Here is a 10,837-nt window from a genome sequence, read left to right as displayed (position 1 = left end):
GGTGTCTGGTGGACCCACTGAGTAACCCACCAAATCAACACAGCCATAAGAATTTATGTAAAAATTCCAGATGTTTAAAATATCACAAGTCTTCAGTGTAGGGTTCTCCTTTAGCAGCTGTAGCCAGTCAGCAGCCTGTCCATGTTGTCCACCCTCACACACACACACACACACACACACACACACACACACACACACACACACACACACACACACACACAGCAGGCCATGTAGGAGGAGAACAGAATGAAGGACACAGCACCTCCACACTTTTACTCCCAGCGGGTTCAGCCCAACACCTCATGTGTAATATAAATGTGTGGGTGGTGAACAGAGTGAAGGCACTGAAAATGGGTTATTTTATATATTCTTCACAGAAAATGAGGAAAGGCCAAGAATCTGAGGCTGAAATAATAATCACAATATTTTTATTTTGGTAAACACAAAAAATAGGTCCCACAGACCTCAACACCACACCAGGGTTAAATAGGAAGGTTCTTAAAAGATTCTGTACTAAACAATATGGTTCTATTAAGAACCACAAACACTCAAAGAGGGGGTGAACAATGTGAAGACCCCTCCCAGTCTCCTCATGTGCTTTTGTTTTGATTTCTTCCCAGTCCGGCCCCCTTGTTTTGTGACTCCGCCCCTGATTGCGTCTGGTTATCCCTGGTTATCCCTGTGTGTATTTAAGCCCTGTGTTTTCCTGCGTTTCTTGTTGGTCTTTGTTTGTTTGATGTAAGGTTTATGTTTGAAGTGTATGTATTGTAAAAGAGTTTTTTCCGGTGTGTTCGGAGGTCTGTTTTCATTTTTGTCATGTCTGTCCCTCCTGCTCTCCGTATTGGATCTCTGACCATGGACTGTTCTGACCCTGATTACGATATGCGTCCGCTTCAGCGCTCTCCGACGTTACAAAGACACTGAAAATGAATTATTTCATTGTGGGAAATTAAATTTAAATTAACAGGAAATTAAAATTAGTACAATAAAATGTCAGTGCAAACATTTTTTTCCCCAAACATCTGCGCAAATGTCTACATTTGCAATTTTGTTTTTCACATGAGTACTATATAGAACCGTGAACACTCAAGGAACCATTTGCATTGTGAAATGGTTCTTTAGATTGATTAACAATGTGCTATATATAGTCCTATACAGAACCTTCTTGAAGGCTTTAGGTTAAGTTTGAGATTCTTCTATTTGTTACAAGTTTGACATTATCAAAATAGCAGAACCCATTTTGGTACCATATAGAACCTTTTTCAAAAAGATTCTGTACAGAACTATATTCAACACATTTACCATCAATCTGACGAGCCATTTTACCATACAAAAACTTTTAGATGGTTCATCGTTCTATATAGACGCTATATAGAACCCTTGAAGAACCTTCCTTTTTTAAGTGTGTGCTTAAAGCTTTTATTTTATTTATTTATTTTTTTTGATGGTAGAAAATTCAGCTCCCCTCTTGCTTCAGATCTTATGTTTTCAGAACAAAGACTGAGCTTTGGGGGTTTTGGATGTTTTCCACTGAAGCTCATTCCGCATTACGCATGGAAGTACAGCTATGTGCAAAAGTTTGGGCAGAACAGTCCAAATAATGTAAAATTTTATTTTCTGCTAATTTTATTGCACATATATTTTATATTTAATTAACCTTAGAAAAAAATATGCAATAATGTTATTGTATAATATATAATGTATAATGTCTGGAGGCCCCACCAAGTCAGTCCACGGTATCACACCTTTGAGAGGTATTGCAAACAGTATTTTTGCCAATTCGAAATCTTTTTACTCTTGTTTTAGGAATTTTCACTCTTCTAGTGACATTCTTGGGCAGTCTTGCATGCATCTTTAACCCCTAAATGGCCATGGCCAGCCAGCAAGCCCAAAACTTTATTACACACTATAACCTAAGAATAACTCAGCCAGTTTACATTTAAGTCCCTGTAGTTACTAGATAATAATCCTTACTACATAGTTCACCTGGGATTTGAAGGAGTGAAGGTCTACCCACTGATTTTCAATGATGTTCTATTCAAAGCTCAAAACGTTGACCTGTGTGATGAGGTCATAGGTAAGGTTTTCTTCTGATGACTCTTTCATGCAGATCAGGTTTGTGCAAGTAACGGTGCACAGTAGAATGGTGAAGCACCACTTGTGTGTCAGTAAAACCTCCTCCAGATCCCATTGGTTTGGCCCATATGAGCAGTTTTATCTGCAGTTTTCTTGTTTTCTTGACTTCCACAGTTCCCCTTAACGACCATTTCATTATGAATAATTTTTGTAGGCTTCCCGTACTGAGCAGGTATTGGCTAGCTTCATTTTTTAGATTCCAGCTGCTCAGCAGCTTAAAAGAGCTCATGGTTGTTAAGTGCAGACCCTCTTTTAAGAGTCAGAGAACTTATTATGCACCGGAAATGCCATCAGCTAACAATGCCTAATGGCAATTCTTGACCTGCCTAACCATTCCTAATGAGTCAATTAAAGCCTAATGAGTTAATTACATTGAGAGACTTTACAATGATTAGTGTAAATTGGAGAGCTGCCAATGGATTTTGACAATATAGAGACTCACTGGGCAGTCTGGGTTATGATACATTGTAAAAATCATTTTAAAACATCACTTTTAGAAGAGTTAGATTTGTATACAGTTGTATAAAGTTTGGGCACCCCGGGACAAATACATATTTTGTTGATTAAAAAAGTAAACACAACTTTTGTAGAAAGCTATTTAGAAAAAAATAAAAGAAAATCCAATATTTGTGGAATATGCAGTTTGGACACTCAGCTATTAAAATCTCTTTAAACTCAGCAGCCTTTCTGCTGATGACATTCTCCACTGTCTCAGTGAAATCTCTAGTTCTATTCATACTGCATTATTCTCTGATTATAGTTAATTATCAGGCTGAAAGTTGAACAGGAAGAAATCTATTCAGAAGCCAAAGGATAAAATGTGCCCTCAATAACTTTGGCTCTAAAAATTCCTATTACCCACACCAAGTAAGCCTTCATACCGGGGCAGTGAAATGAAGTCACTGTTTACTAAGATGAGGAAAGGCAAATATTTGTGACGATCTTGGTGATTGAACTGGGTTTAGGCAGACTGGCCTTTCTCTGATGGTGAATATTGATCCTTAAAATAAATGCGCTCTCTATCTCTCTCTCTCTCTCTCTCTCTCTCTCTCTCTCTTCAATGATTAATTTCAAACCAGCACTTATACCTCAACACATCTGCTAGAGAAGTTGCAGTGGCCAAATGAAAAGACTTTGACTACTCAAATTGGTCTACCTACTTCAGTGCAGTCAGAGAATATTTGATTCATTTAATAAAATTGCCCCACCTTTGAGATTCTTATCACAGATCAGATAAGGCATGGTGCATTAAAGTCGAAATGAAGAAGTAAATTATACATTATGACTGGATTCAACACAACCCATTTGTTGAATTTATGTAGTAAAAGAAGAGACGCTGATTTAAACCCATATGATTTGAATGTATAAACTGGGCCAGTGAGACATGACCATCTAATACATTTTTAATGTAATACATAAATGATATTAAATGTTTTCCTGTGATACTGGATTTCAGGTGCTCAATGGTTTGGCATCTCCTTTGGTGTATTTTTTTCTCATAATGCACCGAATGTTATGAGTGGGTGACAGGTCTGGCCTAACCATGCTTTTCATGCAGAATTTGACATTATCTTGCTGAAATAATCAAGGCCTTCACTGAAAAAAAGATGCTATCTGGATGGTAGTATATCGTGTTGTTGGAACGAAACCTCGGATCTCCATTTTTGAAGATTTTCTTTTTTGATATTAGTTGAAAAGCAGCATATGTTGCTAAAACCTGTATATATCCTCAGCATTAATGCCTTCTTCACAGATGTGCAAGTCACCCATGCCATGTACACTAATTAAGATTAAGTGACCATTATTAGTCCCACAATGGGGAAATTCTACCTCCGCATTTAACCCATCCGTGAAGTGAAACACCACATACACACTAGTGAGCACACACACACTAGGGGGCAGTGAGCACACTTGCCTGGAGCGGTGGGCAGCCCAATCCGCAGCGCCCGGGGAGCAGTTGGGGGTTAGGTGTCTTGCTCAAGGACACCTCAGTCATGTGCTGTCGGCTCTGGGGATCGAACCGGCGACCTTCCGGTCACAAGGCTGGATCCCTAACCTCCAGCCCATGACTGCCCCAGTAATGCATCAATACATTTGAATTGTGCACTTATAACAAGCTGGGTTTTCTTTAACCCAGAGGACACAGTGTCCATGATTCCCAAAATAATTTCAAATTTTTATTCATCAGACCACAGGATTTTTCACTTTTCCACTTCGCCTCATCCACCTTCAATAAGCCTTGGCCCAAAGAAGGTGGCAGAGTTTCTAGATCCTATTTATATATGTTTATATATATTTCCTTAAATGGTAGAGTTTTAACTTGGTTTTCAGAAGTGTTCCTGCGCCTATGCAATGATTCCCACTACAAAATTATTATTTTTATTTTTTTGATTACTTGTTTCACCTCCCCCTCCCATCACCTCCACCTACAATCAAACAAAAGACTCAGAGAACCTCCCCATCATGTTTCACTTGGAAAAACAATGCGGAAGGAAAATGTATTATGACTGCTGAATCAGATAGTTAGTTAGTTAGTTTGTTTATTTATTAATTCATTTATTAGTAGTAGTTTCTTTTCTTTTTAATGACAATAAATCTAGTAATGCAGCAGGTTAGTAATGCCATTGGTTAACAGGTCATACTACATAATATTTAAAGCTGATTTACTCCATTACACCACAACGGTTCTTCACATCTTAATATCTTAGTGCATCAATACAGAAATTCAGTTGCTGTGTTCAGTCATATGTGTGCATGTAACATGGATTGTTCAACATATTTGAGCTTAGCCAATCTTAGAACCAGAATTATCCTTTAAATAAGTATTTATTATACAGTCATCCCTGAGCAGCCTGTTCGATAATGGGGTGAAGTTCTAACATAACATGAAGAGCCCACATTTGTAGCTTCCATTAACTTGCATTAGACCTCATTACAAAGTGTAATTAGCAATTCCAATAGCTGCCTTTCATTAATACAACGATTAACTAGTGCAATAGTGGAGTCCGAACATAGTGTTTACTGTTAAACAAGTAATGAGTCCTGAGAGGACAGATTATTATGATTCCCAGCACATTTGATCGGTATTATAAGCAAACGCTCATAAAGCAGAAGACAAGAGATTTGGTCCGCACTTAACTGTAGTAGAGGCTTACATGAAACTACTTTGGTTGATATTTAATTTGAGAGCACGCAAAGCATTGTAAAGCACTCATTAAGGCCTCAGAGGGACTGTAATATGTTGAGAAGAATATTGTAGACACCAAGCTAATGCACTGCAGCTCATGCCCTGCTATACCACCTAGCCTCCTTAATGAGCTCAGAGAAGCTGATGTATTAAGTCTGAGATTTTATAGTGCTTCAAAGCCATAAACATACCTTTAGCTGGGCAAATCCATTGTTTTTCGTCATTGGCCTTGAAATTAAAGGTTTTATAACGGTGCCCAAGTGCCTAGCAAAGCACTTTTCTTACTCTCAGCAGGCTTTAAGCGAAGTGTGAAGTGCGCGAACTCCAAATCACATATCAATACATCATCACCGCTCACTGCACTGTGAGAGCTTTTTACAGGTTTTAGAAGAAATAGTCATGACTAACTGGTGATTCACAAAGAAACGACCCACCCACTTTCTATCCAGCAGTGGAACATTTATCATATAAAATATTAAACACAGAAAAAAAAGGCATTACCAGGTTCTGACCGAACTGAAGAGATTAATCATTGATAAGAGTATTTTCACTCGCTGCCTCAGTAACGTCATCACCTGACGTGCCTCTCAAAATACTTACTGAATTCACCAGACACTTGCACATCAAACTTATGGCTTTGCCACGGTAATTTAATACCGACGACAGCTTTCCTGAGAACTTTAGTCAGTCAAGTTTGACTTGATTAAAGTCAGCTGTTGCTGCCTTTGAGTGTTCTTGCATTTGACAATTTCATGAATACCAAAGTAAGTCTTTACAGTGGAGAGCTAAGGTAATTAAATTTGCAGTCAAAATAGCCATTAAGTACAAATTGTTCATTTTTCACAAGCTGCTTCTGAAGAGATTAGATGATCGACTTGCATAAAGGAAGAGAAAACAAGTGGAAAACAGGAGCTTCTGAGCCCGGAATTCAAAATAAGAATAAATAATAAGAACAATATTGAGTGAAACTGATTTGGCTTGTTCAGTCCACCGGTATTTCAGTCTATCATTTCACTGTATGGGTCTGAAAAGATGAGTAAGTGTCAAGGATGTCATGAGAACATGCTGAATAGAGCACAGTCGCAGGGCAAGACCAACAGTAAAATCGTAAAGACTTTAATGACGATTCTTAGGGCAGACAAAAACTTCAAAAGGTGGAGAAAAATCAGGGACATCACTGGGAAAGATGTAAAGGCAGACAGTCACAGGCAAAAGCTTGAGGAGGAATGATGCAGTTTAGGTAGAACGGACCAACTTTATGAGCTTTGAAATGAACCACAGGTGAAAAGAGTCCAGTTGATCAGGTGATCGGATTAATGTTACCTCCTGCAGCATGACTCCCTCTAGTGGGAGGGTGTGAAACTACCCTGCTCCAAAATCTCTAAGGTTTTGAAATCAAACAAAGAAGCTTCTCAGAATGATAAACTGACCACTCCAGAGTCCTGACTATTCTCCTGGTGCTGAAAATGAACACACATAGTACACATGTCAGTTAGAAAATCAACACACACACACCCACCCACACACACACACATATATATATATATATATATATATATATATATATATATATATATATATATAAAGACACTTTTTTTTTTTGTTTAGGCACCTGTGGTCAGGTTTGTTTTGTTGATTTTCTATGTCTTTAATGCAAAATTATTGTTTATTTGCTGAATTTAACTTCATAAATAAATAAATAAGTAAATACATAAATAAAACATCAAATGTGGCTTGTACAAAAGTTATGGCACATTTTATATATTTTTTTTTTCAAAATGTTAAATATATTAGGCAAGTAAGTAGAAATTGTGCAGAGAAATTGCCTATGTCAAGTTTCAAAAATAGGCATAAAATGTAAATTGACCAGGATGCTCAAACATTTGCATACAACCTTATGTATGTGTGTGTGTGTGTGTGTGTGTGCGTGTGTGTGTGTGTGCTGTGCCAGGGCAGATTTTTAGTATACTCACTTTTCTTTCTTAGGACTATACCGCTGGCTTACAGCACAAAGTCAAAGACACATTAAATGCTGAAGCAGTACGTTATAAGACCCATAGCTTTTAAACCCACTCTGTTGCATTATGCTGGATATTTATTAGAGCTCTGCTTTGTGGAAGTGCTGGCCTAGTTGAGACACTGCATTTGTCCAGGCTGTCGTTAGCGCCACAAAATTTACTGTAATTGCAGAGTTTAGAGCTACTCTGAAATCCAGAATTGATTTTTTATGGTGAAATGTGGCACCTCCTTACAGCCAGCATGCTGCTCAACAGCTTCCGCCATAGTATGAAGAATATTTACCTCATTATCTTGTTATTAGTCTTTTTTTTGTTGTTTAGTCAGGCAACACCTGGTAATTCTAAATAAGAATGTTATTTGATTCGTTCTGTTTATGAAGGCTTTTCAGTACATTATAAAACCCTAAGTGCTATCTGAACTGTAGTGTTAATCACAATCTAATTCAGCTCTGTGGAGGTTCATTTGGCTAGGGTTTAATTTTACCCTGCTGATTTACCGCAAACAAATGAAAACACTTGAATCCATTTGCTGTCTCAGTTGGAGTTATTCTTTCAGGGAGTTCAAACAGTCAGTTCAAAAGCTTCTTGGGATCCTGCTAAGTAGATTAAAAAATGCTTTCCACTTATGCACCAGATGTACACCAGCACACGGCCTTATTGTACAAAGTTGTAAAAAAAGAAGAGGGATTTGTTTAGAATGACCAAATACGCTATATTTCCAAAATTATTTGTTCATCTGCCTTCACATTTATATGAACTTGAGTGACATTCCATTCTAAATCCATAGGGTTCAATATGATGTCGGCCCACCCTTTGCAGCTATAACAGCTTCAACTCTTCTGGGAAGGCTTTCCACAAGGGTTAGGAGTGTGTTTATGGGAATTTTTCACCGTTCTTCCAGAAACTCATTTGTGAGATCAGAACACATTTAGGATTCATTGCAATATAAGCTCATATTTGAGCCCCATTCTGTTTCCTACATTCTGAGGCATCTACAGCAGACTCTACAGGGAGCTTGCTTTGAGAGTGCACCAGTGCATATGGTGTGTGTCGGTGCTCTCAAAACAGCCCAGTAAAGATAAATTTGGCCTTGACTGTGCAGCTGCCAATGATTGACATGTTTCTTTATAATGTTTGAGTATAAGGCGCAAACAAACAAGATATGAGTCTAGTTTCTATTTTCTACCATTCTCACTGTACCCAACTGAACTTCGCCTCATTTCATCACCAGATCTACTAATCAATCCATCAACTGATCCAAGAGAAGGACACTGCCTATTTGACAGTGATGTCTGAGAACGTTGATAGAAGACGCAACAGTCTTCAAAGGTTCTTTGGAGAAATGGCATATAAAAAACTCTTTTGGTTCTCTAAAGAGCCTTTCAATTTGATGCCCCTTTAAAAGGGCCATATTTTACACATTTCACGTGTTTTATTATTATTTTTTTTCCCTTTAGGTCCACTTATTATGTTTAACAAAAAACAAAAAAAAGTCATAAAGAGTCAAATTTTCCAACTTCTCTTGGAATTTAACAGTCTATTTTTGTAATTGTGCTTTTAAGATTGGTTTATGCAAATGAGCTGTGTTCTGATTGGTTTTGTTCTTCATTAAAAAGCAGTCAGGGCTGGAAAACTGCTTAGAAATTCAACATTAATGGGTACAGCTAAATTGCTTAAGGGTGAACATGTGAGCAAGTAAACTCAATGAGTTTTTTAATGCAATGAATTCAAACTAAGCTGTTTCTGCAACTTGATTTCTATTTGTGGACTGCATGAATTGGCGGGTGGTATGGTTGCATCAGGGCTGCCCAAAGTGAGAGTTGACCAAAGTGAGAGTTGGCCAGTGAAGACATTTGATTTGGCCTGCCAGCAGGTCACCACAACCCAGTTAAAGAATAAAGATATTTTTATGCCAATTTACACAAAAGTTTGTATAAAACATACACAAAAATATACAGGCTTCTGTACAACTCAACTATTTCATAGAAACAGCTACTGAAATGGCAGGAAAATGACATACTTAAGTTTATTTCCATGTAGAGGGCATATTAACGCATACTCATACATACTTGTAGTCCTTGGGCTAGACTCCAAACTGTGCATTCGTTTATGTTTATAACATGATTAAACTGTATAACAGTGTCTGCCACAGAAATAAATGTAAATTTAAGTTTAAAACCTTTAACACCAGATAAAGTATAATATAAAATATAAACTATAATATAAAATATAAACTTTTCTATTGTTTCAATATAATTTCAATGTACTTACACCCCTAAAGACAAAACGTCTGGGCACCCCTGTTACATGACATCACTTAAAAGAATGTTTACTTGTGTATATAGCATTAAAAACGGAGGAACTTCAGAAGGAGATTATGAACAGATATATCAATACAGCTTTCGACGATCTGAAAAACAGACCTGCTTCAATATTTGCCAGAAAAAATCGGATGCTGAAATATATGTGTGCCCTTATCTCTTCCTTCATCCACAGGAACAGTGGCGAATGAATGCAGTGCTTTATTGATGAATCTGTCCCAGCATGCCTTTTGGTTCAGAGCTGCATTGTCTTTCATCTGTCCTGTACTGGCCCTGTCTGGTCTCTAGCATAAATACACAGTGCTTGCGTGCGAGCGGAGCATTGATCACAGCCGACTAATGCATGGCACTGCTCATATTCAGACAGGCATTTCATAATTCACGACGCTGCTGAGAATGTTGACATTGTTGTTGGAAGCGGAAAGAGGGGGCAGTACATGTGGGCCAACCTTTCTGTCTGGATTTTGAAGAGGCTCGAGGACATTGCTTAATCAGAGGTGGCGTGCAGATTATCACATGATAAATGTGTCTCGTGGGGGCGGGCCCAGCTTCTCCCAGCACTCCTGCACTGATGGAGTGACTCCCGGCTCCGTGACTGAAGACGTCAGGCAAGTGGCTGTCAGCTTCCACAAGAGCCTCCTCTGTAACTCTTACAGCCGCCCGTTAAGAAGATACGTTTGTTCAGGCAATTTGCTGTATTTTTCTTGTGTCAGTACAAGGGCCCTGGAGTGCTTTGAACTTGTCCGCTTGTGCGCCTTAGAAATAGCAGGGAGCATCCTCTGAATAAATATGTCTGTGAGGGTAAGGGTCTGTGTGTTTTGGCTCAGAATGTCACTCAAAAAGTAAGTTTACTGGGGAAAAAAGGCGAAGCTGGAATGAGTCATTTGGGGGGTTGATGGAATATCCAGTGTATATATTTTTTCAGCATCCCTTTCATTTTTTGTAATTACTTGACAGTGTAGACTCATGCAGAAGAGTCGTCAGAGGAAGCCATAATTTCTGCTATGAGAGGTTTTCTTTTATTAGAGCCAGCAAAAGGGAGATAAATGACCACCAGAATAGCTGGAAAGGTCAACCAGAGCCAGACAATTGCACCCCATGGTAAACACTTAACAACTAAACCCACCATCCTGCACACAAACACACAGTAAAACACACAACACAGCACAGCAAAC

Source organism: Pygocentrus nattereri, chromosome 8, assembly GCF_015220715.1.
Source record: "Pygocentrus nattereri isolate fPygNat1 chromosome 8, fPygNat1.pri, whole genome shotgun sequence".
NCBI classification, from domain to species: domain Eukaryota; kingdom Metazoa; phylum Chordata; class Actinopteri; order Characiformes; family Serrasalmidae; genus Pygocentrus; species Pygocentrus nattereri.
Note: the sequence above shows the minus strand (reverse complement) of the source record.